Source organism: Agelaius tricolor, unplaced genomic scaffold (genome assembly GCF_023055355.1).
Source record: "Agelaius tricolor isolate 1412-34295 unplaced genomic scaffold, bAgeTri1.0.p SCAF_17, whole genome shotgun sequence".
In the NCBI taxonomy this organism is placed as follows: Eukaryota; Metazoa; Chordata; class Aves; order Passeriformes; family Icteridae; genus Agelaius; species Agelaius tricolor.
The window spans coordinates 14,301,077-14,328,797 of NW_027269277.1; the positions used below are offsets into that span (position 1 = coordinate 14,301,077).

Genomic DNA, 27,721 nt, shown 5'->3' on the forward strand with positions numbered 1-27,721 from the left:
GGCTGTTTGCCTGTTTGGGATCACCCAGAGATGTGCAGCAGACCCTTGGCATTATGTGGTGCATCTGTCAGCCAGAGCTCATCAGCACTGCCTCTGCCTGTGCTGGGACTCAACACCTCATCAGATGCCATGAGAGATCTGCACAGCTGAAACTATAATGTCATTTTCCTTGCCTTTCTGGAGGAACCAGAACCTGTTCTGTCACTGTATATTCAGAATATCCACGCTTGAAGGTACGAAGACAACGTTCAGGAGCAATTGGGTGTCATTATTTTGGGGTGTAGAACCCCATAAACTCCCACCTAGTGAGAAAAGTCCAACAATCGTTCACCCAGCCTGTTGTTTTTGGGGTAGGTTGAGGAAAGTTCATGACAGATTTTTTTCTGTATTTACTTGTAAAGCTATGTCCTAGATCTGAGAATAAAATCCCAACAGGAGGCCTGGTTCAAAGCAGGTGGGAGAATTTCCATCAACTTCAGCAGAGTGCAGGGGGGGCCAAAGCGTTGCTCAAGTGTTTGTTTAATGTTTCATTCCTGATCAAATGTAGTGGCCAAATTTAGAGAGATTATCATCCTGCATCACCAACAGCTTTAATGGAGTTAAACAGGTTTACATCAGCTACAAGTGTGGTTCTGAGCTTTCATCTGGCTGGAATGTACTGAGCAACCAATGCTGCTAATGAGTAAAACTTCAAACCAAGAGTTACATGCTGTAAGTTTTGAAATTTTATCCAAACAAATACTGCTCTCTAAATGTGTTGTACATTCTACAAAGCAGAGGCTGTTCACCTTAATTATTTATGATTGACTGATTTATGGATTTTAGTTTGTGGTTCACTTTTGGGTTTTTTCTGTGTTTGTTGTTTTCCCTGATCTCAATTTAACAATCTCTTTAATATTGATCTGGATATGGCAAGCAATGCAATTTTTTAATGTTCTGCATCATGTGGCATACTGCACTTATTGGGATTTACTGTCATGAATAATTTATAGCTGTGTTCTTTAATATGTTATTGATTGTTGCCTCTTTTAATAAGGAATGGAGGTCTCAGTTTTGCTGGATTCACAGGTATGGGTGGGTGTGTCCTGTTCAACTGCTCACAGCACAAGAAAAACAGTGGTAGCTAAGAACTAACATAGTCAAGAAAAATTGTCTTGACCTGAGAACAAATCAGAAAAATAAATAGTGCTCCCTTTCACACAGAAATAACAATAATGATTCTTTCTAGTTGTGTCCTGAATTCAGGACACTATTGCAAAAAGTTTACAACCACAGGAAAAATAAAAGCATGTGATAGAATATTTAATCTTTTGCACTGTAGCAATCTCACAACTGATTTCCTGATGATAATTATTTGTAGATGGAATAGCTTATTAATAGGAACTTATTTCAAAATCAGGTGATGGCATAGATTGCTTAGCAGAAGGATGTACGTTGTTCAAATTACTGAAGGAATTTGTTACTTGCATTTTTGACTCCTCTGCAAATGATAAAAAAAAATATCCAGACAAGGTCACTGCAAGCACATTTTCCATCTGTCAGCTGGGGGAAAAAAATGGCATCAGTAGGGAATAAAATCTTAGAAACAATTGGTACTTTCTGAGGGCCTATGACCTATCTGAACTAATTAAGCACTCTTTGAAGTACCAGCATTTCAGCCTTCATAATACATCATGCATAGTCATGGCCTTTTTTCTGGAGCAGCAAACTGCAATGCAGCAGATGGGATTTCCAAGAGTACTGCCCTGCCCTCACTTGTGCTGGAGTCAATGAGAGTTTTCGCATCGATATTTATGGGTAAGAATCATGATAACACCAACTCATTGACCTCAGCAGCAGCAGAGAGAAATCAATGACGATGGCCTTTCAAGCAGCTTTTCCTCAGTGACTTCAGCCAGCTGGGCACAAAAGACATAATCAGAGGCAGGCAGGTCACCTGGGTCACCCTTCCACCCACCCCACTGCACTGCCTTTTGGGCAAGTTTTCAGGTGCTCATTCCCCTGCTGAGAACTGAGTGTGCAGGGCTTATGAGAACTCTGTGAGTGCAATCTCTGTTTTTCTTCCCACAGAGCAGGGAAAGATAAAGAGTGGTGGTATGAATTTTGTATCTCAAAACCATGAATATTTTCGTAGCTCTGTGTGACTAGAAGGACATTTTCTTTGCACTGCCACATGTAGAACGAAAATATCAAAACTTTTTAAGTACATTTGGGATCACAGAATCCAAGTTAAATATTACAACTCATTATGTGGTCACAAGCCATTAGTTGCAGATCCAAATTGGCAAGAAAGTAGTAGTTCAGGACTCATATGCATGTGGGAAAAAATGTACTCAGAAAACTCTAAAAATTAATCAGAAAAAATGTGTTTCATAGCAATTCCCTTTTTTCATTTTAACACCCTATTGCTTATGATGATGGCTCATTAGCTTCTGTCAAATATTTCATCATTTAATCCTCAGCCTTACTTGAGAATGGCTACACTACATTTCTATTCTGGCTCTAAGGAGGTTTATATTTGTTAGTCTTGATTTCAAATTTATTTAATGCTAATCCACTTCACCAATTCATAGTACTTCAACTACATGTTTATTCATTTGTCATTCTTCTCCAAGACTAAATCTGTGCTTCAGTAATAAATTGTGCAAAATAGTTCTTCACAGTGGTAATTATTCTAAGTCACTGCTCAAAATTACTTTCATGTTACATTGAGAAATCCACAACAAGATATGGTCTGAACAATTAATGACTTCCTACACAAGTGCAGTCCATTCTCACCCTCTGTTCCAACAGCCTGTTAAAATAATACTGTTGGCAGCTAACAAAAATTCTGAGTGCTCATTAAAAGAAAATGACATTTTTTTTTCCCTTGGACAGTATATGATGGTAAATGTCTGAGAATTACAAATGTCAAAGACTTAACTGCAGCTGTGTGCTACCTACTAAAACAAATGGGAAATATTTTTTCTTGATTTGACTCTTCTTTTGTATTGGAAAAGCTCAGAGATTATATCATATTGCTGCTTTTGCTGAAGAGTTAAAATGACCGTCTGTTGTCTGTAGGAAACAGAATCCTGTGGAACACATGGAGCCCCTCAGCCAGGATGTGTAAGTTGTCCTTGTACAAACCTGTGCTGCATGGTTTGCCTACTGATGATTTTAAAATAGGGTGGGATATGACACAATGCTGGTGGATGTTCCTTGCAGCCCTATCAGGATTGAACCCCTGTTAGTGTGAGTGCTCTGTCAGACCCCAAACAGTTTCCTGTGACCTTTGAAAAGGCTGATTAATTTATTAGTTTATTAGTTTAAAATAGGGTGGAATATGACACAATGCTGGTGGATGTTCCCTGCAGCCCTATCAGGTTTGGATCCCATCAGGATTGAACCCCTGTTAATGTGAGCGCTCTGTCAGACCCCAAACAGTTTCCTGGTACCTTTGAAAAAGCTGATTAGTTTATTAGTTTATTAGTTTAAAATAGGGTGGAATATGACACAATGCTGGTGGATGTTCCCTGGAGCCCTATCAGGTTTGGATCCCATCAGGATTGAACCCCTGTTAGTGTGAGTTCTCTGTCAGACCCCAAACAGTTTCCTTTGAAAAGGCTGATTCGTTTATTCATGTATGGTGATCACAAGAACACCTTTAAAATGGCACATGGCTGTGCACCATTGTGACTCCAGGCAGGAAGGACACCAGGCACAGACACTTTGCACAGCTCTCACCAGCCTGGAATCCTGCAGTGAGGTTTCATCTGGGACCGGATTCTTTTGGAATGGTGAGACTTTGGAATGGGGTGGATGGTGCATCTCAGGCCAAGACAGATGTCTGACACCATGGAGAAGAATCACACTCTGGAGGTGCTAGACTCTCTGTCAACTCTCAAATGAATCCAGATGAGCAGCTGGAACAAGATATTTCATTCTGGAAAGCTGAAATGTGGTGATATATATCTATACCTCTTACCTACAAATTCCTGCTGCCAGCATGGCTTACAAGGACTAGTTTAGATTGTGTGTGCTTGTCAGAAAGCAACGACTGAAATTTGTTGTGACATTGTTTCACTCTAATGCAGCAGAAGATGGTAAGAATATGCATGCACAGGGTCCTTCTGCATAATTTGTATAATGATGATGATTATGGTGCTGGAAACATTTGGGAGAGTGAGAGCAATTGACAGAGGATGGGAAGAAGCACAAGCAAATAAACTAACACAATGATCTAATCTCACCAGAAAAAAAACAGAGCCAAATTTGACCCAAGGACTGCAATTGCAAATAGGCATTAATAGGATTCCTCAGTGAATGTAGCAGAACATAATTCAATCTGAAGTGCACTTGAGAAATTAGAAATGCCTCCCTTTTTTTGCTTTTTGTCATGGCAGAGGTCTGGATAAGTGTTAGGTTTTACTGTAAATTAACAAGATGAGCATGTCTGCAATTTGTCTACAAATAGTCTTCATCTGTTTAATTTCCCTCAGTGCTGTCACCCTCCATTTTATCCTCTTGAGATCCTTCAAGGGGAAAAGAATTGTCAGGGCAAAAAAAATTATTTAAATTTCATTTAAAAATACTGTCTTGGTTTCTTAGGCTGTCTTCTAATCAGGCTAACCATCTTGAAGAGTAAATAGAGAATTAATCAAGCTTGTGCTTTTATGTTCACAAAATTCTGAAACTCATAGCATACACTGCAAAGAGGTTAAACTCATAATATTATAGAACTTTGTTAAAATGACCTATGCCTTGTATTCTGGAGAAAGGTTGAATAAGTGAACAGGGTACATAAGCAATCGTTTTGTCAAGTACTTCTCTAAGAGCAGCTAATTAGATCCACTTCTATTCAAAGATAACAGGAATTACATAGAAAAAGGCTTGAAAATAAATGAAACTTTCTCTTCAGTTAAAGAATATTGAAATTATCTTTAGTGTAATTTTGAAAAGTCCTTTCATTGCTGTTAATCAGAAATTAAAGTGAAATCTGTTCTAAACCACTCTTTCCACTTAGCTTCCCCAAAATGATTTTCACTTTCAACACTTTCAGATCCATTTTGCAGTTAAAAAAAGAACAAAATGAGGAGGTTGGGTGGAAGCCTCCAACCTTTGCAGGGCCTCACCTCAGCTTCTACTTCCTTGGGGGTCAAATAACATTTCTTCCTCTCCACTGACAAAAATATCATATAGTGAACAAAAAAATGCTTTTCACCATATCATTAATCCCAAAGTGCTCATATGGACTCCCCATGTTTGATGCCATTCAGCACAAAGGGAGAGGAGGGGATGCACAGCAGATGGTTATTACATATGTGGCTCCACTGTATGTGGCTCCACTTTCATTTGCAGATGCTGCTCTTGCACATGAACCCTTTCAACTCTCAAACTGTACAGCACAAGGGCTTACACAATATCAAGTAATTTTTGGCAGCTGCTGCTCAGTCTTACATTGCTGCCAGATCTCTGGCAGAACGAGCTGAATCCCTGTCTGGTATACAACCAGCACAAGGTCCTCATTATACTGGAATTTAATACTCAGGGCCAGAAGGCTCCACACACAATGCAAACCCAGATTCACTCCCTTGCCTTTTGAGTGAACAACTGTTTAATACGTGGTGCCTTACAAAGCTGCACTAATTAAATGGATAACTATTTATATACACATTCTGGTCCAATGTAAATAAATAAGAATGAAGAAATTATTGGGATAAATATCAGAAGTTAAATATGCTGGAGTACATGCATTTATGCCACCAATGAGCAATGACAACTGGCACAGAAGTCTGTGTAGGACAGTTATGACATAGAGAATGTCAAAGGCTGCATGGAATCTGCAGTACATGCCAATACTAGGAAAAGTGTGTATAAATATGTACTAGTTTTCAAGAAGTGGGAGAGCCCAAGTCAGAACTACAATTTAATAGGAAAATTAAGATAAAGGCAATAATACAGAATCACTGGCCTAAACTGACAGTCAGGATATGACCTGACACCCTGTGGGTCAGGGTGGTGGTAGCAGAACAATCAAAGGGTGGCTGCAGTCCTTTTGGAGCGATGGATGTGATTCTGTCCTAAGTGGTGATCCTGTAGGAAAGTCTGATCCTTTTCTGGAGGTCCAGTGGTGACTATGGAGCTCTTCTCTGGGAATCCAGTGGGCTGTGCTGCTCATGGTGTTCCAAACCTCAGATTGATAGAGGTTGGATCCATTTAGGATCCAGATCCAGGTAGGAACGCTTGGTTCCTCCCCTGGGCAGAGCATCTCACAATGAGGTGATGTAATTTTATCAGTCATACAGAGAGACTTGAGGGCCCATTAACAGAAGATTGAAGATTGTCCTCAGAGGGCTTTATCAGGGATGTGTCAGGGAAGAGATAGAGAACACTGCCCCACTGATTTAACAGCTTATGGTGATAGAATACATACTTTTGGTTACATCTTACATTGTAACCTAAGACAACACAAATATACAAAAATTGTGTGTGTTCTGCACACACAGTGCAACTCCTTTTCTGCTCATTCTCCAGGAATTAGTTTTAAATATTAGCTACGGATTACAACAACCACAAAACGTTTTTATCATGGTCTTTTAAGTTTCAGGGTCCACCCATTCTCCAGGTGGGAAAGGAGGAATATCTTACTGAGATTCCTAGCAATATAAATGGTCCCAAAAATATCAGCTCAGTGCTATGTTTATACTGCCAACATGCACACCCAAACAATTTGTCACACACAAGTCCCTGACAAAGCACCCTTCTTCTAAGACTAGTCTTGTACATCCAGAGCCTCAGAAGCTCTGGGCCCCCAGCACAGGAAGGACTTGGACCTGTTGGAGCAGGACCAAAGGAGAGCCATGAAGATGCTCAGAGGACTGGAGCACCTCTCCTGTGAAGAGGCTGAGGGAGATGAGAGGGCTCTGGGGAAACCTCAGAGCAGCTTTTCAGCACCTAAAGAGGCTCCAGGAGATCTGGAGAGGGACAGTTCACAAGGGCATGGAGTGATAGGACAAGGGGCAATGACTTGGAATGGAAAGATTGATGCCTCAGCTGGAAACCTTGAGAAGCTTTGTGTGGAAGGCAAATACTGAGGCAGCACTTCTGGACATGCACAGCAGCATAAGGCTGAGAGTCTGGGGAACTTTTCATCTTGTCAGCCTAAGCAGAATTTTTTCACTCATTTTACTTATCCTGACTGCATAGGTGACAATAGAGATGCCTAAGTACTATTCAATCTTTTATCCTAAATGAATAGATAATCAGAGTAACTCTAATAATAATATGGCTAAGCAGGGAGGAAAAGGGAATTATTTTGAATGACCAAGTCAAAATCAATGATCAAGGCTGTAAACAGAAATATTTTCCTTTTAATTAATTCACCTTCAGTGTTCTTTTTCATTAAAATTTAAATGAGGCACTGTAATTGTAAAGGAGATAACTGCAGAATGTGGAGATATACTGGGCTTTAAATCAGTTCATGGATGTTTGGGGTTATTTCATTTTGTGTTGACTTTGAAGCAATTTCACAAAATCAAGTGTTAGTGCTATGAGGCTGTTTGGCACAAGAACCTTTAGGACCTTGAGGTTAAATAAAAACTGAGGTAAACTGTTCATGTTTCTGTTTATAGTAGAATTACGATGACCTTGTGAGCATTTCTATAAAACAGATTAAAATTTTGCCACTGAATTCCCTCTGCAGGCTGATATTTATCACAACAAGGCTTCAGTATTTTAATAGCTCCTCAAAATTAGACTCTGATGCTGGAAAAGGCTTTACTGTTTAGATCAAAACTGGCTGAAATTCAATTTTGTTTCATGGGAATTGAGCATATTTTGAAGAAGTTTTTATTTCAGGATAAAAGTAGTGCTTTCAATTTCCCACGGAAGCAAATATTTTTTTTAAAAAATGATAGTTTAAGATTAATATTTTTTGAGAAATAGTATGAATTTAAACAAGCCTTCCTAAAATGAACATTAATAAATATGACATAATTGCCAGTTTTGTAGAGCTTCCAGGTTGTCAGAAGACATTGCCATGAATTAGAAGCAGTGAGTTGAGAAGTGGAGGACTCGTAGCCAGGTTTGCCAGAGCTTTGATGGAACTTTGCTTCACGAGGAGGAGTTTGGACATTCTGAGTCCACTGAGACCCCCTTGGAGCATCTCTTCACTCTTCCATGTGTATTTGGCATTCCACATGCCCTATAAAATGAAGAAATAGTCTTCTCATTTTGAAAATGGGTACAAAGAGAGACAGGAGACAATGCCAAGAGCTCATCTTTGCATAGCTTGACCTTGGACAGTCTGCAACTGAGAGCATCGAGAAAGTAAAGCCAAAGTGGTTGAGAAGAAATGTGTTGTATGGACCTGCAGCTGGGACTGGAGGGTGCTGCCTCCATCCAGGCAGGAGTCACAGCAAAGTTCTTCTTTAAGGGCAGGAAACTCACTCTGCTTTGCTAGAAAATTCCAGCAAAAGGCCTGACCAATGTGCCTGTACATCAAGGCAGGAGGTATTTCAAATGAAAAGATTCCCCTTTCTCTCTCCCAAAACTGTTCCTCTCTCTATGCCAAAATAATTCTTTGCTCACAGGGCCTGGCAGGGCCAATGACTCTGTGACCAAGTGACTCAGATGTACCTTTGGGAGTCTCTCGTGCCTGGAGGAATTATATTAATCCAGAGCAAGATGACAAGTGGTAGGTTTGAAAGTCAATATTTTACTTTTAGCTCCTCAGATCTTTCATGGGTCCAAGATTATGTGTTTATCTGTCCAAAGGCTCAAAAGAAAAGCTGTAGTTGAGCCAGCAGCTTAACTCTGTTGGCAGAAAATTCCTAGATGCTGTCAATGCTGAACAGTCAGTGTTTATCATCAAAGGCATCATCTCCACTGATTTTCTTCGGTTTAAAACACAAAATTGCAACACACATTTTCAGAACTTTACCATTAAATAATTATTTTTATAAAAATAATAACAGTAGTATAGCTGAGATCTGTAAAAATTAAAGGTGTGGTTTACTGTGAAATATATTTTTCTAGGAAACTCACTATGACTTCTTCTAACTTTATATAACTCTATGAACAATTTATACTGCATTAAAGATCTATAGTATGGAGCACACATTGCTTTCTCTTTCTCCCTTGCAGAACCACAGGGGAGCTATTAAAATAAAGGTAGTGAACAAACATTAAGTTAAAGTCAGAAGTCTTGTCAGATCTAAACATGGATATTGATAGAATATAAACTCAAAATGAATCTCCTATTCCTTTGTGTTTAATAGCACTTTGAAAATGCATATACTTTAATTTTGCCAAAACAGACTAGAAATAAAAAGGATTTAAATTACTGCAGAGCATCATAAAAGTATTTAAGCAATCATGTAAATGTGAAAAACCTCTACCTTATTCTAAATCACTATGGCTATTGTTATAAGAATTTATACTGTCTTATGTGATCACAGTAGTGATTGCCAGCTTAGGAATGATCATACCTGAAATAAATACAATATTTTACTGCAAGCCGTGGAAGAAATTAAATTAGAGCAAAAAAAGCTGTGAGGAGAGTGAGACATAAAGTCAAGGCCTGTGATTTTACACCTTATTGTGCCAAATCTGCAATTTTGGCACAATTTCCAACTGAGGCATCCTACTCAATATCAGCTGTCAGTGTGTGTGTGTGTGTGTGTGTGTGTGTGTGTCTGCCATCTCATAGATTTTACTGTAAGAAAGGTTTGGCACAGGATTCATCAGACAGAGGAATTTCCATCACTACACACCAACTTAATGAATCCCAATCAGAAATAATTTGTGCCATTTCCTCAGAAGAACAGTTCATACAACACAGTCACCAGTGAGGTGGATTCATGACTAAAGTGTATCATGGGGGTGTGGATGGGTGCATGCAAATTTCTTTCCTAAATTTTAGGAGTTGGGTAGGAAATATCTATATCCTACTTTTTTGATCAAAAGATCTATCAGATTCTCTATGTGCACATTTCTGAAAACCTTTCATGAAGGTTCATTCCTGTAAGAGAGTTTTGACATAAAAAAGTCAGCACTGTGAACTGGAGAATAAATTCTGAGTCTCTAAACTCAATCCTTAACCAAGTCTAAATATGAGTGTTGCTCACCCAGCAGACAGTGAGCTCAGTTTGCTTCCTTGACTCACTCTAAATCCTAATTGAATGCAAATAATAGTATAAGAATAGTAAGAATAGTTTGCAAGGCTACATGAAAGCAGTGGAAACTGTTAAGCAGCTGATCATGTATTTTTCTTTTTCCAAATTTAGTATTTTTAGTCATAGAAAAATTAAGCTGAATTTCAGAAATAGGGAAAAATCCCCAAACACGTCTAAATAACAGTCTTTTGACTCCAACAGCAATAGTTTCTTCTGAAAAAACACTTTGAAAATTATGAGCTGTCTTTGAGTTAGCATATGCCAAAAGAAGGGTTGAATTGCAGCTGTTCCCAGTGCTCAGCATATACTTTCAACCTGTTCTTGGTTTCCTTTTCTATTAAAAATGTAAGAGCCTCTTTTTTCTGTGCTGAAAAACTGAAAAAAAAAAATTGCAGTAACTTCTAAAAATTCTGCAAGGTTTAAAAGATCTCTTTAGTAAAGCATTTGATTTTTAAAGTTAAGGCTAGGCTGCTTCCACAAGGTTTTTTTGCAGCTCCCACATGGAATATAATCTTGTTTCAGGTTTGAAAAAAAAATATAAATCTCTTGCTAGTGATGACTCTGGCTTTCAGTAGGATTCCTTGATAGTCCCTGCAGGATGCCAAGCTGTGTGTCTCTGGCCTCAGCTGAGTGAAGATGCTGGGGCTGAGCAGAGTCAGGGGCATCGCTCCAGCCCCTGTCAGCACAGCACAGGCAGGGCTCTCCTCCACTCTCAGAGCTGATGGGATTTCCTTGGGATGCAAATGGAATTGCAGAGGAGAAGTACCCTCTCTAGGCTGACAAATGCCACTGCACAACAGGATTCATATTTCACAGGCTAAGTGGAGGGAGGGAGGCAGCAGAAGTCAAAGCAACACTTCTGGAGATGGCGCTGGTGACAGAGAGGTGGCTTTTTTTTCCTCTGTGTTATAAAACATATCAAATTAAAATGCAAAATTATTAATAGCTACGAGCTATATTAATGATGAGGTTATATACATAAACTAACTAGTGTTGATGAAACTTTATGACCTGAGCAAATGTGATCAGGAGATATTCTCCTGGGTGGGTTTGTTTTTTTGTTTGTTAATAATAAATGAATAAATATTAGCCTGGCTGTTGCATAATGAAAGCGAAAAAAAAAAAAAAAGAAATTGCGAACTTCTTTCCTTTGATGTAGGGCCTGAATAAGTGTGCAGAGAAGCAGGCAGGGGAGCTGAGGATGAGCACTCTGCCATCCCTGTCTGCTGTGAGTGCTGCTCTGCTGGGCCCAGGGATGGGAGCTGTGAGAGGCTCAGTGATTCATCCGTAGGTGGCTGCCTGTCACAGGTGGGTGAAGTGCTTCCTATATATAGCCTCTGTATGGGTTCACAGCACACTGGAGCATGGCCTGGAATGAAAGGTGCTCTCAAAAAGCCCTGGCTAAGTCATTATTTTATTATTACAGGAAGGTGCTAGCAGCTGTCAGTCTCAATAATTGGATCAACGTTCACATTGCAAATGCCAGCAGGTTTGACTCAGCTGTTTATAGTTCTCTAGCAGATAAATTATATTCTGTGGAACTGATTTTATTTCAGGTGAGAATTTTGGGAGATGGCACAAACAAAGGCCAGATTGTTCTTTGCAGCTGTTGGAGATGCCAGTGCTGGTGGCCCAAAGGATTTTCCCTCTGTTGTGTTGTGACAGGGACTGGCAGGTCCTGCACTGGCTGTGGCATGGACTTCAGCACTGCAGTGTGAATAAAACCCCAGTTTCTGGTCCCTGTCCTGCACAGTGCAGCTCATCAGTGCTGAATCCAAATAGATGTAGGGATGCTCTCACTGCTGACTTGAGCTGTCTGGGCCTTGCAGTGAAATCAAATTCTAAAGGCATTTAGCAGAAGTAGGCTGGCTTATCTAGATAACCAGGAATTGCTGCTACTCTTCTCTGGTGAGAGAAGTTAATCAGAGTCTCAGGAAGTCATCACCTGCAGGGCTGCACAGCTGGAATGTCCTCCTGGATGAAAAGGCCTTGTCTCCTTTCTAAAATGTGGCACAAACCTCATGTCAGGAGGACAATCCTCTTACGTGGTGACCTTGAGTTTAGAGCTCTTAACCAAAACCATGCATGTGTAGGTTCAGTTTCTTCCTCTGTTTGAACATACTCAGCTTTCTTTCTTTTGAAATCCCTTAGTATCAGAGCAAATTGGGTCATTAATTCCTGTTAACCCTCATCTAAACTCACATATGACAAAAATTATGTACCGAAGTAATAACATTTTGCTTTTCCTCGCTGAATCATAATTATATCAATTGCACTGTGCATTTGAAGCAGTGTTTCCCAAGATGATCTGCAATTTGTGCTTTGGAAAAGTCTTTAGAGGGAATGCTACGAACTTCAGAAGCTGAGGTTTAGGTCCAAACACAGGAAACTTCCCCTTGATGTTTGTTTACTTTTCCCATCACTGCCTCTTTCTTTCCCTGGCATGAATAATGTATCAATGCTTTTTTGGTTGAGTTGTTTTGTTTTGGAGTGATTGGGGTTTTTTTTTTGGTTTTTTTTTCATTTCTTCTCTTAGCATCTCAAGAAAATGGAGATGTTAATTTCTTCCAGTGGCAGCTGAGACAGGCACAATTAAGCAGTTTACTTTCTAGGGATTGCTCCGTGAATTCTTCAAGAAGTTTCTGTGCAGCTGATGCAGGTGAGGGCCAGGCTATCGATTGCTGGCTGGCAGCAGACAGATGGGCTGTCAGCAGAGCTGCTCATACTTTTACTGGGGTACCTCATTAATGAAGCCAACTCCGAGCTCAGCTTTTCAGCTCCCTGGCATTTGGAAAGTGGTGCAGCACACTGCAAAATAGTTCATTGGATCCCATGTGCCATTCAAGGGAATCAGCAATGGGTGGTACTGGTGCCCTGCATTCTGTCTGACAAATTTGATTTTTCCACAAGTAAAGGCTAAAATATTGCTTTGCATCTACACTAGCAGTAGCTCATCTCTGCATTCCCTGATATGTTGGGTGTTAAAGGATACACAAAAACCTGGGACAGCCAGAAATGCCAGTTGTAGGTCTTTTAAGCTTTGTATCACCATTTTTATTTTTGCTTCACCTAGAAAAGACTAATTGCGTGTTGTGTGTAAAAATTCAGATTTCAAAACACCTGGCTACAGTTTCACATACTTTACATTTCAAATGAAACAGTGACAGTTAAAGGATCAATTCCCACTCACTTGGCTCTTCCAAACAGTCCCACTGAAACCAAGCCAGCCCTGTAAAATGTGCACTCTTGCTCCTTGCTTGTTTCCTGGAACTGAATTTCCCCGGGGCAGTGACCTCTGTGATCCTGTTCAGCAGTACAAAAACGTTCATTGCTTCATAGTCACTACTTGTGTACATGGCAAAAAAGCAATAAGCTGGTCCAAAACCTAAACAATGAAAGATGATTTTACAATAAAGAAAAATAGATTAATAACCACTGTGAGGCCTAATCACAAGAGGTATATCTGCAATGATACTGACAGCACTCTGGGCAATATTCTTAAATTATTTAAATTAATGTGTAACAGTAACACTTAAATGTGTTACTGTTCACAGAGACTGTTGTTCTTCAGATTTTTTTTCTATATAATCTATGTACTTTCAGAAGAAATTTCCTCATATCCCTGTAGTCATCTTTGTCAATTTAATAAATGCTTGATAGTTTTGTTCAGTAAAATTTTGGAAAGGTTTCTTTTGTGCTGTCACCTTTAATTAGTAAAGTTCTCTACAGGGGGAATGGTGATGTCTGAAGGTTGGAGTGGTTGTATTTAAGGTTTTACTCAAGAAGCTGTATTTTTTAATCAATGACTCATTTAAGAAAACTCAAAGAGTATGGAAAAGTATTGTTCCTAGGGTGTTTTATTGTACCTTTTTTGGCTTTTTTCATGTTCACCATTTGTAATTCTTCTATTCTTTCTCTCTCAATTACTATTGACGTTCAGGATGACTGTCAGCTGATGGCTTTTTATAAGCTGTTCAGCAAGCTGAACACAAATAACATGACAGCTTGCAGGCTACTTGTTGTCATGGTGTTCTTACTTTGCTCTGGGCAATGCCATATAAAGAATATTACATCTCGACTCCTATTTGCATCAACCAAATATTTTAACATTAACATGATAATATCAGAATGCCAGGATGTTTATGACATTGCCAGCACCAAGGAAAACAGAATAAAATTCTGTTCTGTTTCCACCTACACATTTTCACCCACTCCGGGCTCTGTACTACTGTGGTTACAGGATTGTTGATTTCTGTGGAGGTAAGTTGATTTCAGGTTCTAAGCCAAATTATGAAATCTAATTTAAAAAGTCTTTCTGATTGCATTTGCAAGCTTCATTAAGTGAGATGTAACACAGGGAATGTCACCTACATGCTGCTCTTTGAACTGTCTTCCACCAATTTACTCTGAGGTTGTCTTAGTTTTAGAAGTTCTCTGCAACATCCACAGCTTAAAAGGCTCCAAGGAATTACAGCACTGACTGACAAAAATGAAAAAAAAATTTTTTTGAAAATAATTTGTATAAGAGTATTACCAAAATTATGAATTACAGAAATTTCCTGCAGCAGGAAATATCTCTACATGTGAATAGCCTTCCTGTGTTTAGGTTTTACTTTGTTTTATTATATTTGGTTTGGTATATTATGTTTTGCATTATTACTATAGGTTTGACTTTGGTTTATTGTTTGGTTCATTAAGCTGTCTAGCCTGAAGGATAAAATGCTTTTTAAGCAACAATATGTCTTTGAAGTTCTTGTATACATTAACTGTAGGCACAGTTCTCACCATACAGCTGGTTCCAAGTTTCCAGTGAATCATTTTGAATAAAACAGCTCCAGTGCTGTGCTGCTGGTTGTTAGATGCAAGCAGCAGCCTGTGTGAACATCCCTGATATGTTCCTGTATGACCTTCTGCAGCTTTGCAAACCAGCTCCTGTCACTAAATGCAAATCTTTTGTCTGCAAAGCAGGGGCATCTGCAGTTTTCTCTTTTCCTCTGTAGTATGAATGTTTGGGAACATGGAGAACAGCAGGCAGAGCCTTGCTGGAAGCCCTGAGGTTGTCAGGAAATCCCTGCTTCAATACAGTAGGCTTCATCCTAAAAATCTGGAATAATGCAGTGCAGGAAGGGCTGTCAGGGACAGTTTGGGGGTGGCTGCTGTGCTGGTCCCTCCCCAGCAGCAGGGACAGGGCTGCTCTGTCTGTCTGAGATGGTTCTGACCTGGCACCTCCTGCCTCTGCAGCTTCCATCCCAACACCAGCACCCCCTGCCCGTGGGGAAATGGGCACAGAAGCCCCTCAGTGCTTGTTCCTGTGTTTGCCCTCTGTTGGGAGAAGGACCTTGCAAACACCTGTGTCACCCTGTTTTTTAAGATTTTCTAAGCCTTCTGATGCTTACATTCTTGTCACAATCTTTTTCACCCACTTTATGTAATTAACTTATTGTTTTGCATTCTTTTATGGAGGAAGAGAAATTTGATAGATAGACTGTTGGTTTGTCATTGGAGAGGTGGCACTGTCACCCTCCAATTCACTGTCACTTTTGGAAATCTATAAATATTAGGGTCAGAAAATAAAAGTCCCTTTTTCCCTTGGAAAGAGCAGCGAGTCCCTGTTGGTTTGTGTCCTGCAGTGGCACAGCTGTGCAGCCTAAGAGCTTTTGGTGCCCTCGGAGCCTCTCCCAGGCCCTGCTGAGCCCCCAGTGCTGCCAGGGCTGACCCTGGGGCTGGGACGGGAGCTCTCCATGGTGCTGGCAGGTGCCTCCTTTCCAAAGCAGGCATCGATATTCCTATTGTTTTCTCCTACAGAGAACTATTCTAGATAGGACCTAGATGCCAAGAAAATAAAATCAGAGAATAAATATCTCATTTTGGTGTCTCTTTATTCATGTTAGGCTACAACAGCCTTTCAATTTTCCAGCAGCCAGCCCCTGAGGTAAAGAAATGCACCCTTCTCTCCCAGAACTGCAAAAGAGAGAGAGTTGCCTTTCCTGTACTGGCAAACATTAAGGATAGACAGAACCACTGGATTCTCCAAGTTTAACATGAACAAGGGTATACACCTGGGCTTTACACCTGAAAAATACAATTATTTTGTTGAAAAGAACTATTTAAATGAAAGAAAACAAACAGAGAAGCAAAAGACAGCACTCAAATACAAATTTTCTTTCACTGAGATTTTATTTCCATGAAAAAAAAGCAGAAGCCATATACTAATACATTCTTTGTGCTTCTCCTATGCTTTATGCATTCATCTGGGTGTAGTTATTTTTTGCACACTCTTTCTCACTTTTCCAAGATGGCCTCTTATGTATTTCAGCATTGTTCTTTCTTGTGCAAAGAAATTAAAGGTTTAAGGATGAAATTTGCTTCAATTAAGTTGCCAGAAGAAATTCCCTTCCCAAGTATTTACTGATTACTCGTCACTTTGCTATGAAGATGGAGAGCAATTTTTTCTTCTGAAGATCTGAATTCCTAGAAACATAAAAGAAAGTGGAAATTAATAAATAATACATGTACCACTTGCTCAAGACCAGATCAATTGCCAGGCACAATCCATAGACACATAACATATTAAAACATTAAAGTTCACCAGACTAAGTAGATCAAGCTTTATCCTTTGCTTCGTTTGCATTCATTTTCTGGCTTGTTTTACTCCCAATAATTGTCACATTTTCTCCTTCCCTCCCCCCTGCCCTTCACAGCAAATATTAGCATACACACAACTCCATCCTGTTGGTATTGTGTACAAACCCTTATCAAGATTCCTTTTTTCCTCTGAATCTTTCTGGACATTTTGGACAACTTCAAAAGGAAAGATAAATGAAAAATAATTTTAACTTTTATGCTGAATATGGCTTTACCTTTCCTGGTAGATGGGAAAGAGCTTCACCAGAGAAATATTTTTGGTACAGAAGAATATACAGTGTCATTCTAAAATACCCTGGAGACTAGAAATGCACCTTTAAGCATCTGTGTGCATGAGCCAGCTTTTGAAGGGATATTGCTTGGAAAGGCAACAGAATGAAATACTATTCAATTATCCATGTTTGGATTTTGGTGGTTTTTTCTTTTAACAGGATATAATGTAAGGTCAAGTGCTTATAGATTTTTTTGACACTGAATCATGCCATCTATATTGTTATAACTCTACAGACAACCAAAAGATAAATGGTTGGACTACTGGCTGTCTTCAGGCTTTTTAACAGAAGAAGATATAGAAAATAACTGGTTTTCAGAGACACCTAAGGACATGCTATTGCAGGTTACCCTGGTGGCAGCTGAGCCCCTCTCAGTCACTCACTCCCCCACAGTGGGATGGGGAGGCAAATCAGAGCTGCAGAAGTGAGAAAACTGGTGGGTTGAGATAAAGACAGTTTAATAGGTAAAGCAAAAGCTGCATGTGTCAGTGAGGCAAAAGAGGAGCTCATTCACTCCTTCCCATGGGCAAATGGGTCTTCAGGCATTTTTGGGACAGCAGGGCTCCATCACACAGAGCAGTGACTTGGGAAGACAAACACCATCATTCTGAATGTTCCTCCTTCTTCCTTTTCCCCAGATTTAAATGCTGAGCCTGGTCTGGGATATGCCCTGGGGTCAGCTGTCCTGGCTGTGTCCCCTCCCAGCTCCTTGGGCACCCCCAGCCCCTCTCTGGGGTGGGTGAGCAACAGGAAAGGCCTTGGCTCTGGGTAAGCTCTGCTCAGACACAGATAAAACCAAGGTCGTTTCAGTCCCACTGAAACTCCAACACTGAAACGACACTGGAACATCCTACAAGCTACTGGGAAGTAAATGAACTCAATGCCAGCCAAAGCCAGAACATGTGGATACAGCTGAATTCAAAAACAGTTGAGAAAGAGCATTGTAATTCTCAATATCCTTTACTTACAAGTGTCCTAAAATCAAGTGCCATACCTTGGGAATGTCAGCAGAGGCAGTTCATATTCACAATTCATTCATCTAGCAAAAAGTCATAAAATACTTTAATATTGGAGCCTGTGAAAATCTGGGAGGTTTGAACATTTCAGCTGGAAAATGTTAAGCAAGACTGAGTATTGGATGTAGTGCTGGGACAAGTAATCTGTCAGGGAGAGGAAAGGGAAAAGAGCAGTGAAGAAAGGAAAGGCTCCTTTTTCAGGAGGCTGCTCCAGTGGAGGGGCAATTGTGTTATGATGCTGGGACAGAGCCTGGAGCAGCAGCAGAGTGACCTTAGAGTGACCTGACTGACCTGACCTGACTGAACATTGGTTTCCCACAGTTCTTAGCCAGAGGGCAGGTATCACCACACTGACAGAAAATTACAGGGAATTAAGGACTCTGTCTGGAAATAAAGGGTGAGGCAGGCAGCTGATTTGGCTCTGTTTGAAATGATCTCTTTGGGCAGTGCCCATCATTGCAGACGTGTGACTGCACCGAAACACAACACAGGGATGGCTGCACTTCACACTCTCAGAACTGAAAACATTTCCACAGAGTTATGAGCACAAACTGAAGTCTGAACAACAACAAAACCAGATGAGAATCTCAACAAAACACATCACTTGATAAGGGCTTGGTCAGCTCAACACATAAACCAGCAAGCCTCAGGTGACTGAACTGCCAGCAACATCCTTTGAACCCCACAGCTCTGGAAATCAATCTGGTTTACATAACAAAACAGTAAATAGATGATCTTTCTAGAAGATGCTTTATAGAAATTTACCTTAAAACTAAAGATACCTATTTTGATTGAGAAACTTTTTTATTTGTGTTCAGAATTTCCAGAATCTGGCAGCTCTGAACATCCAGTGCCAGATATTTGAAGAGCCAAGAGGAATTCAAGGTGTTTCTTGTGTCAGATTTATTGTGCGGGCACAGATGATTTTTCAGAATACACGGTGCAGGTCCCAGATTTTGAAGACAGCAGGACCAAGAATAAAGACCAGAACAATTTCTTTTTCTCCTGTTGTGTAAAGAATCTTTGGGCCCTCAGATGAGTTTATGGATGAGAGCTTTCCTATAGAATGGCAGGTAGAGCTGATGGAAGGCAGTATGGGACAGAGTAACTAAAAATTCAAATGGGAATAATAATTAATTGTATACACTTATATAAGTTCTCTTTATTTCAATTTCTTTATTTTGATTTTGCTAGCTCCAAGTCCCAGACATTAGTTTTCTCTATGCTTATATTAAATAGATTAAAGAATGATCTTTTTGTGGAAATATTAATCATTTAATGAGATAGATTCATTATTTACCAAAAAAGCTGCTTTTTTCAAACCAGCTCACATTTTACTTAGCTCTGTGATGCATTTGATCTCTTCTAAAGCCTTCCAATCTTACATTTAAATAGCTATTGATGATGACCAATCTTTTCTATTTTACACAAAGCTCAATCTGGAGATTTTTCCCTGAGTACAAATGATCACCAGGGCTACCCCACTCTGCAGTTTCAAATACTTTTTAACTGTCATTTTTTATTTCCTAAAGAACTAAACACGCCTCCAAAGGAAACTTTCCTAGTATAAACTCAGAGCAGGCCCATCAGTTTTGTGCTTACATAAGTTGGTTCATTTCCTATTCCTCTGTACTTTGCCAAAACCATTTTAAAAATGCATAATTCCATTCAGCTAATTAAATTTCCGCTGTATTTGTTTCCTCTATCTCTTCCTGAAATAAAAATTCATCACATATTTAACCTCTTACTTAACAGCCTCACAAATTCCCATGCATCATGCCAGTGAGTGATAAATACTTAAGCAGGTAGGATCCCAGATGTCCCTTAATGCATTCATGTATTGATTGGCAGCATTTCTTTCAGTAATAGTTGAATCTGAACCTGCAAATGTGGTCTAAAATAGTCCTTCTTTTCCCTGTTACACTTTTTAATAAGGGATTTGCACAGCACAGCACAGGAAGGTGGGTTGGTACACTGAATTAAGCTGATAGCAATCAGCTGATGCCCATCAAGGTGTTTATGATGCTAAACATCAAGGTTGTCTTTCATTTATGGACCCAGTCTGGACATATCTCTGAGTGCTGGAGGCACATTTACTGTCAGAATCTGAGATGAGTATGCAGAGAAAACATTTTCACAGGAATGCAAATAGAAAAATATTCTGACATTTACTCCTGGTTTTGAGAGTTTCTGACAAAAAATAATCAACCCAGAGATTAAGGATTAAGCAGCTCAGAGCTGGTATGGAATAAATAGCAACGTTCTGCACAGTGCTGTCCTCAGCACAGAGTGAGCACAGTGCTGACGTCAAGGAACAGAAAAGCTGACCCCTTTGCTCTTTTTCTGGTATCTACATAAGCTACAGGCTCCCTGGTTTATGGATGCCTTTGCACCTTCCCAAAATTAGCAGAAATGCAGTGTCCCACATTGGCCACCTCTCAGTAGCTGCAGAAGTGCATTATACTCCTAGCAGCTGGAAAATTTTAGAAAGCTGTAGTGTCAGTGTGCTCTCCCAAGCCATCTGTGTCTCTAATCTATTTTTCCATATGAAATCATCAATATTCTGATCTACACAGCCACTGTTGGGTTTTGTTTGCACTACAAATACAATCAGTTACACATTACTCAAGATCTAATTATGCTGGACTGCAAATGATGTTGAACTAGGTAATTTCTTTGGAATGATAAAGTAAATTTATCAAACCCTTTTTTGCCACCCAAACAGAAATTTCCCTAAGAGGATTCCTTTGGTTCATATTGGTTTGCTTTCAAATTTATTGCTGTTTCCCAACAAATTGCTGATACAGCTTAAGCAGTGCTCAGTACCAAACATTTGTGAGGGAATGATTAAATGGCTTTTTTCAGTTTTAATAAAAATTTATCTGAAACATCACTATGGTACAACTTTCCAGAAATATATATTCATAATTACTTGCAGTGCTCTTCATTCATATTATTATGGTCTGATTATTTAAAAGGATGTAAATATCCTGGTTTGCATGAGAATATAAAAATATTTTTAGACTTTCAATATTTTGGTTCAAAGATTAATAAAATAGTAAAAAAAAAATCTGAATATTATCCTTCTCTATAGCAAATAAAATCTGCTTAAATACTGTTTAAAGATTAAAGAATTTTCACTTATGAGAACATTGTATAGGAGAAAAATATGAGAAATTTGATTTGGCCAGAAAGATTCAAATCTCCCCAAACATATAGTTTTCAGTTTTTAGCAAACTGAAAATGAAATTCTTTTGGGACAAAGTTCTGGTCAAAATAAATAGAGAAAAGCTCCTCCTTCATATTATTCAGTGTAAAGTGCTATGAATCTGTTTCAAACTGCATCTTAGTGACATAATATTCATTCTCCAAGGAATCCTGTATCAAGATGGGAAAGATAAAATTTGAAAGGATTACAAATGCATTTTTAAAGTCTTGAGAAAACATAATAATGTCTGTGCTGCACATGCAAGCAGACAGTGGAGCTGTGGATTGGTTCCACGACAAAATTGGTTCACAAATGATCAATATGTTCCCCTAATATTAACAGCTCTGAGAAACCCAATTGTTCATGTTCAGGCCCTCCTGTTTTTCAGTCAGTATTGACCCTGCCAACCTCCAAGGTCTGCTCCCCATTCATAAGGAATAGGAATCTTTCCATTCTAGTCAGCCCAAAAGGTGTCTGCATTGTGCCATGAGAATTACCAGGACAGGCCAGTTCTCAGACACTGAACACTTCTCCCCCACAAGGAAATAATAAAAGTGGAACAAATTAATTGTTTTAGAAGCAAACTGGATCCCACAAACTTGTTCAAGTTTCCCATTAACAGAGCTCTGCTGACCTAAATCCATCCTGTACTCTAGACACCAAGGTTCATTATTGATGATTTAGATGGCAGGATGGAAAGCACTTAATTATGAAGGTGATAACAATTAGAAAGGGATGGCAAGCACTTTAGAGGACAGGAATAGGAAGGGAATGTGAAAGGATGTAATAGAATCAGTAAAATACTGAGTAATTCAATGTGTACCACAAGGTGACACCTACCTACAAGACAGAAATGGTTCTACAGAAGGTGATCTGAGAATTAATGGCCCAAGCATGGAACAGTGTCCACAGGGCCATAACCCACCAGGAGATGTGTAGGAATGTTTCACATACAATACCTGAAGTTTGCAACATCAGTGGGCTCAGCTGGAGTACTACATCAGATTTGGGCACAACATTAGCAAGAAAGCTCAAAAAAGCAAAACGCAAGATGTTTCCAATAAAACTTATGAAGCAAGCTGGAAAGTACTGCTTTTATTTAGCTGAAAGAAGACCAAAGGGGGAAATAAGTATTTATTTCAAATGGCTGATGTCACCAAGAGGTTGGCAAAGAGAGGAAAGCACCAATGTGTTCTCCAGGACAATAAGTAATGGATTTGAGTTACCACAAAGGAGGTTTATCCTATACATTATAAACATGCTGAATGGCAAGAGAATCAGGAGCTAAAACAGCTGCTAAGAGAAGATGGGGATCCTGCATCACCAGGCTGTTTTAAAAATAGGCTGGACAAGTGGCTGTCAAATGTTATTCAGGTAAATCTGAATCTGTCTGGGATTAGCAAAGGACACCAGTGATTTCCTGAGATCACATCAATCCTATTCTAAAGGTTCTGTGTCTATCTTCAGATTTTTTTAACAGCTCTAAAACACAGACTACACTGCATGTATTGGGCTGAACTCAGACCAAATCACACTGATTTGTGATCAAACACAGCCTGATGGAACACAATCACCAACCATCACCCAGTCAATATTAGAGACAAAGCCCTCAATATAATGTCTGAGTTTTATTCAGAGGGTAAAAGCCTTGGTCAAGAGACAGTTACCCTTATTTTTATTTAAGAAATGCACAAGGGCTATGGTAATTGTTGAAATTTGGTTCAGTAGCTTTAAATATAAGAAATTTGTGGTCCTCTTTTGCCTTTCACGCATTTAAGAGATAGTAAACGACTGCTAAAAATAATGAGTTTGCCTCATAAAAGTTAAGCATTAAAATAATAAGTTAGAGGCCATAAAAACAAATGTCCCTTGGGGATTTTATCCATCTGGACTAGGCAGAATATATAGCTCCTGCAGTTATTTTGCAAACAATGTTAACAACATTATTCTAAAGCTTTCACATTGAATCTTAAAAGACCACAACACATTTCTGTTCTGTCCCAAAGATTCACAGGCTTCTGATTTACATCTAAAACTCACAGATGGCCTTACATGGTAATGGACCAACACAAATCATTGACTCAGGGAAATATCTAAGCAACACTTAAATCCATCTTTATTCAATAAAATGTTAATACGTTATTAACTTTAATAATGTCCACATTTAAAACAGAATCTATTCTGCTCCCATGGACTTTCACATATGTTCAGTAATGCCTTTAAATTTTTATCATTAATGTGAAAGAGGCCCCTAGAAGGGACCAAACTTTAAATATCCTAAAATGTAAGATAGCTGGGGAGCTGGAACACAAAGCTAGATGCAAGTGCCAAGGTCAAGCTCTGACATGAAACACTCTGTTGGCCATTAACATCTTCAAGCAGTTGCTGTGTCCATGCCTAATTTGAGTGGAAATTCATTACAGAGCATTTCAAGGAAAGAAAGCCTGGCTGATCAATATGAAAATGGCAATTTTAGATTAGTGTATCTTTTTTTTTTGGTTGCTCAGCACAAAATACTCAGTTTACTTTGAAATTGCTTTGTTCTACTTTAATGAGGCTGATCTAATTCCTAAAGCCTTAGACCAAAATGGTAATTGTCAGGCATCATATAACATTTACAGGAGAAAATTAAAAATCTATACAGCATCTATAAGTGATGAAGCTTTCCCAATGAATAAGAAGTGTTTGGAATGAGCAGCTATTATGGATAAAGAATAAATAAATTCATTATGAAGAAAACCCCAACATTTCATTATTATCTTTTTAAACAACTTGGTACTCTGCAATAATCAGCAGAGATCTGGAGTGAGAAGCTTTTCCCAGAGCTGGGGAGGCTGGCAGCATCATGTGCAGTATTCCCAGGGCAGCTGGGAAATGTGGAATAGCTCCAGAGCTGTGGAGAGGAATGACACTGACTCCAGCTCTGTGGCCACTAATGCATATGAAATAGGGTAAAGCTGAAACAGGAGCAGCACTTGTAGCAAATGACACCAAAATCTGTCACCAAAGGATGGTATAGATTGGAGATAGCATGTTCATTTAAGAAAAAAACATACTCCTGTCTTTAGTTGCCTAAGTTGTAACTAAATTTAAGTTTGATTGGATTTTCTTGTACCTTTTATTCCTTTGGCTCTGATTAGGGTCAGAAGTCAGAAATCACAAAATACCTAAGCAAAACATAACTTGAATATTTCTAAATCAGAGGCAAAGAGAAAAAAAATCCTGTTCCTTGGCATCCTGCCTCACTGTGTAGATAATAAATCTACAATTAGTTCAAAGCAATTCAGATGAATATGATTGTCTGAATTAAGTGATTACTAATTTAATAATTACAGAGCCTCAGTTAAGTGAATAATCTGAATATAAAACATTGGTTTTTCAAGGTTTTTAAACATATTTGCTACTGATTCCACTTGCTGCAAAATCTACCACAAACCTGTTTATGAATCATTCATAAAATGTTCCTAAGTTCAACAAATGCATTTCCTATCAATAAGTGTTTGCAAGATAGTCTGGGTATATAGTTTTCTTCTCTTTCCTTTTCTTTGATCACTGACTATAGGGCCAGTCATTTTTCACAATGTCTGACATATTTGGTTGGCTAAATCACAGAGAGTTATTTCTCCTCCTTGACAGTGTGACTGAGGCTGGGGAAAAAAAGAAAAAAAGAAATATATGAGAATTGCAAATTAGAAAAATCCTCTAGGATCATAGGATCTGCCATCCTGGTATAAACTATCTTGCATATAGTCCAGTACTTTGCATCTGACAGTTTTCAGTGCTGAGTCCTTCAAAAGAAGGCAGAAAAAAATCTATAACAGCAAAGGGGAACTAATCAAGACAACTCACACAGTTCTTTGCCTGAACTCTGACAGTTTAAAGTTGGTTAACATCTGCAAGTAGAAGTCAAAATGCTTTCAAATTCTGTCATCATTATTAATTCTATCTATGAATATCCCTGATACTTTTATACATGCCAATTTTCTTTCCATTTGAATTTTTTTGCTTCAAAATAGCAAATGACAAATATAGCTTTGATGGCACAAATGCTTAGTCAAACAGCCACTTACAAAACTTTCAGAATCAATACATTTAGCAACATGGAAAAGCTGTCAAAATGTGTGTCTAAAGTCCTAGGAAAACAGACTTCATATTTCTAGTCATGAAATAGAAATTTTGAACTCTTAACTAGCAGCATTAATAAAAATCTGTGGAACAACAGAATAATCCCTGAAAATTCAAACGTGTTTTACATTTTCTATGACTGGATGTGAATTTATAAAGTTTATAGTGGATTCCTTCTGGGAAGATCCAACACACAGACAAGGTTTGATTACTTGTAACTGAACCTTCAGCACGTGATGTTTTACCAAGGAAATCCTGCAACAATCTGGGGCTCAGATCACCATTAATCTGAGTGAAAGTATTTTCACTAAAATGAGCTTTGATTCTTATTCTCTCCTAATTTAATAGTGAAAAAATTAGGTATTTAGTCAAAACACAGGTATTTAGGCAATATTTTGGGACAATGCAGAGGTGGGCTGGTTTTAGAGTCCACCTGAAAACAGCTGCTTAAAACTGGGATGAAGCACTCCTCTTTTAGACATCTTAATCTACTTTCCTCTTCTCTGCTCATGAGCCAAATTCTGTGAATTGCCAAGCACCCTCAGCTTCCTGTACAGACAATAGGAGAACACAACTCTGCCCAGGAGCAGCTCAATTCCTCTCAGACAAAGCTTTAAGGAAGAGAATTCTCTTTTAGTAATAATCTGGCAACAGTTTAATGAAAAGTGGAAACACTGGGAGATAGGTGTGCCTATATTTCCATTAGAATCACTGATCAAAGATTTAGAAAAGGCAGCATTTAATTCTTTTGAAATCTCACTCCCAGGAGCATAGTTCAGAACAATTCCACTCCATCTTATCAGTGGGTTTTACAATAAGACCTTTATTAGATTGCAATTGATTCACAGTAATCTATTCATTTTTAGTCAAATTAAAACAACCTTGATTGTAGTGCCACAGTTCATGCTGATACAATTAATGTGGTGTGAGGCATTTCTATTATGAAAACCCTTTATTCCCTTCCTTGGTTTATAGCTCAAGCATAAAGAACTTGAGTGGCACTGAAACTTGTCAGACAAAGTCTCAGCACAGGCAAGAATGAATTCTTTGAAATATATAATAGTATGAAAAGAACTGGACTGCTTTCCCCTTGCAGTAATATAATGAGGTGAGAGAAATTGGATATATGCCACTGGAGCTGACCATTTGCCCCATCAGATTAGCATTCTTTAATTGTAGATGACTAATAAATGTGAGAACCAGGAAAACAGGTTCATCTATTCACTATCTTCCTTGTGTGTGACACAAGGATGCAAACTGAAGACATGATTCCAAATAGTTCCCATCCCTTGCAATGCATCCCTAATTTCAAGGAGTGAGCAGAGGAAATAGTCCCAGGGAGATGCAGGAGCTGCAGACATGTCCCAGCACACAGACAGGGACAGGCTGCCCAGAGGGAGCATCAGAGGATGAAGCACAAAAAGAAGCTGTGTGTGATATAAAGCCAGGTTAACACAAACAAGCTGGGAAAGAGTCAGGAAACTGCAGATGTCCAGATGAAAGATAGACTGAAGCACATCTTTTACTCTCTGCATCTGGTATTTATCCTGGATTCATGCTTTGGGCTGTATTTTTAACTCAGTTAATGGAAGTAGCACAAAACTCAGTGCTTGGCAGAGAGAACACACTCCTATATCTTCTTTGTGGGCTGGTGATGCATGCACTAATCTGTGTAGCACTGATTTACAAATGCAAGAGAAATAGTGAGACCAAATTTCAGGCTAAGGTAAACTTTTCTCCATTTGCTCCCTAGTGCTAAAGCAAGCTGCCAGTCTTTCCTTGAGAAGTGCATTCACAGTTCCCTGAGCACTGAAAGCTGCTGTAAGCCAATGGTGCTGCTCAAAGCCCCCCATATACTCACAAAACCATCCCTTCAGCCAGAGGAAATGCTCAGGCAGCTGCTCAGGGAGCTGATCCCAGTTACAACTCACCTGGCAAAATAAATACACACTGGCTTCCAGACTCTGAGGTGTTTTAAATGATTGCATGGATCACACTTGTGTAAACAAAACAGGGTGGCTGGAATGAGCAAGTGGGGATGGGATTTCCTCTTCTGGCAGCATTGAAAGACTTGACTGACTGAAGCTGCTCTTCTGTGTTAAAGAGAGTTTCCAGAACCTGCTTCTTATGCAGCTTCAATTTGCCCTTTCCCAGCTGAGCACAGCTGTGTAAAATGAGACCAAGGCACTCTGGACTCAGCAGGCACCTTCACTGGCAGTATGTGCAGCTACTCTTTGCCCTCTGGAGCTGACACAGGAAAGCCTGATTTGCTTGAAAATCCTTCAAAATGGAAATCTT

General features: G+C 39.2%; 1 long non-coding RNA gene across 1 annotated transcript in view; it reads right to left on the reverse strand.

The window, feature by feature from the left end:
* Positions 1-16,360: 16,360 nt before the first annotated feature.
* The window catches only part of LOC139597105 (uncharacterized), a 151,723-nt gene continuing 140,362 nt past the window's right edge, over positions 16,361-27,721 (reverse strand). The window contains exon 6 of the long non-coding RNA XR_011681512.1: positions 16,361-16,628. This is a non-coding gene — a long non-coding RNA (uncharacterized lncRNA). The remainder of the gene's footprint in view (positions 16,629-27,721) is intronic.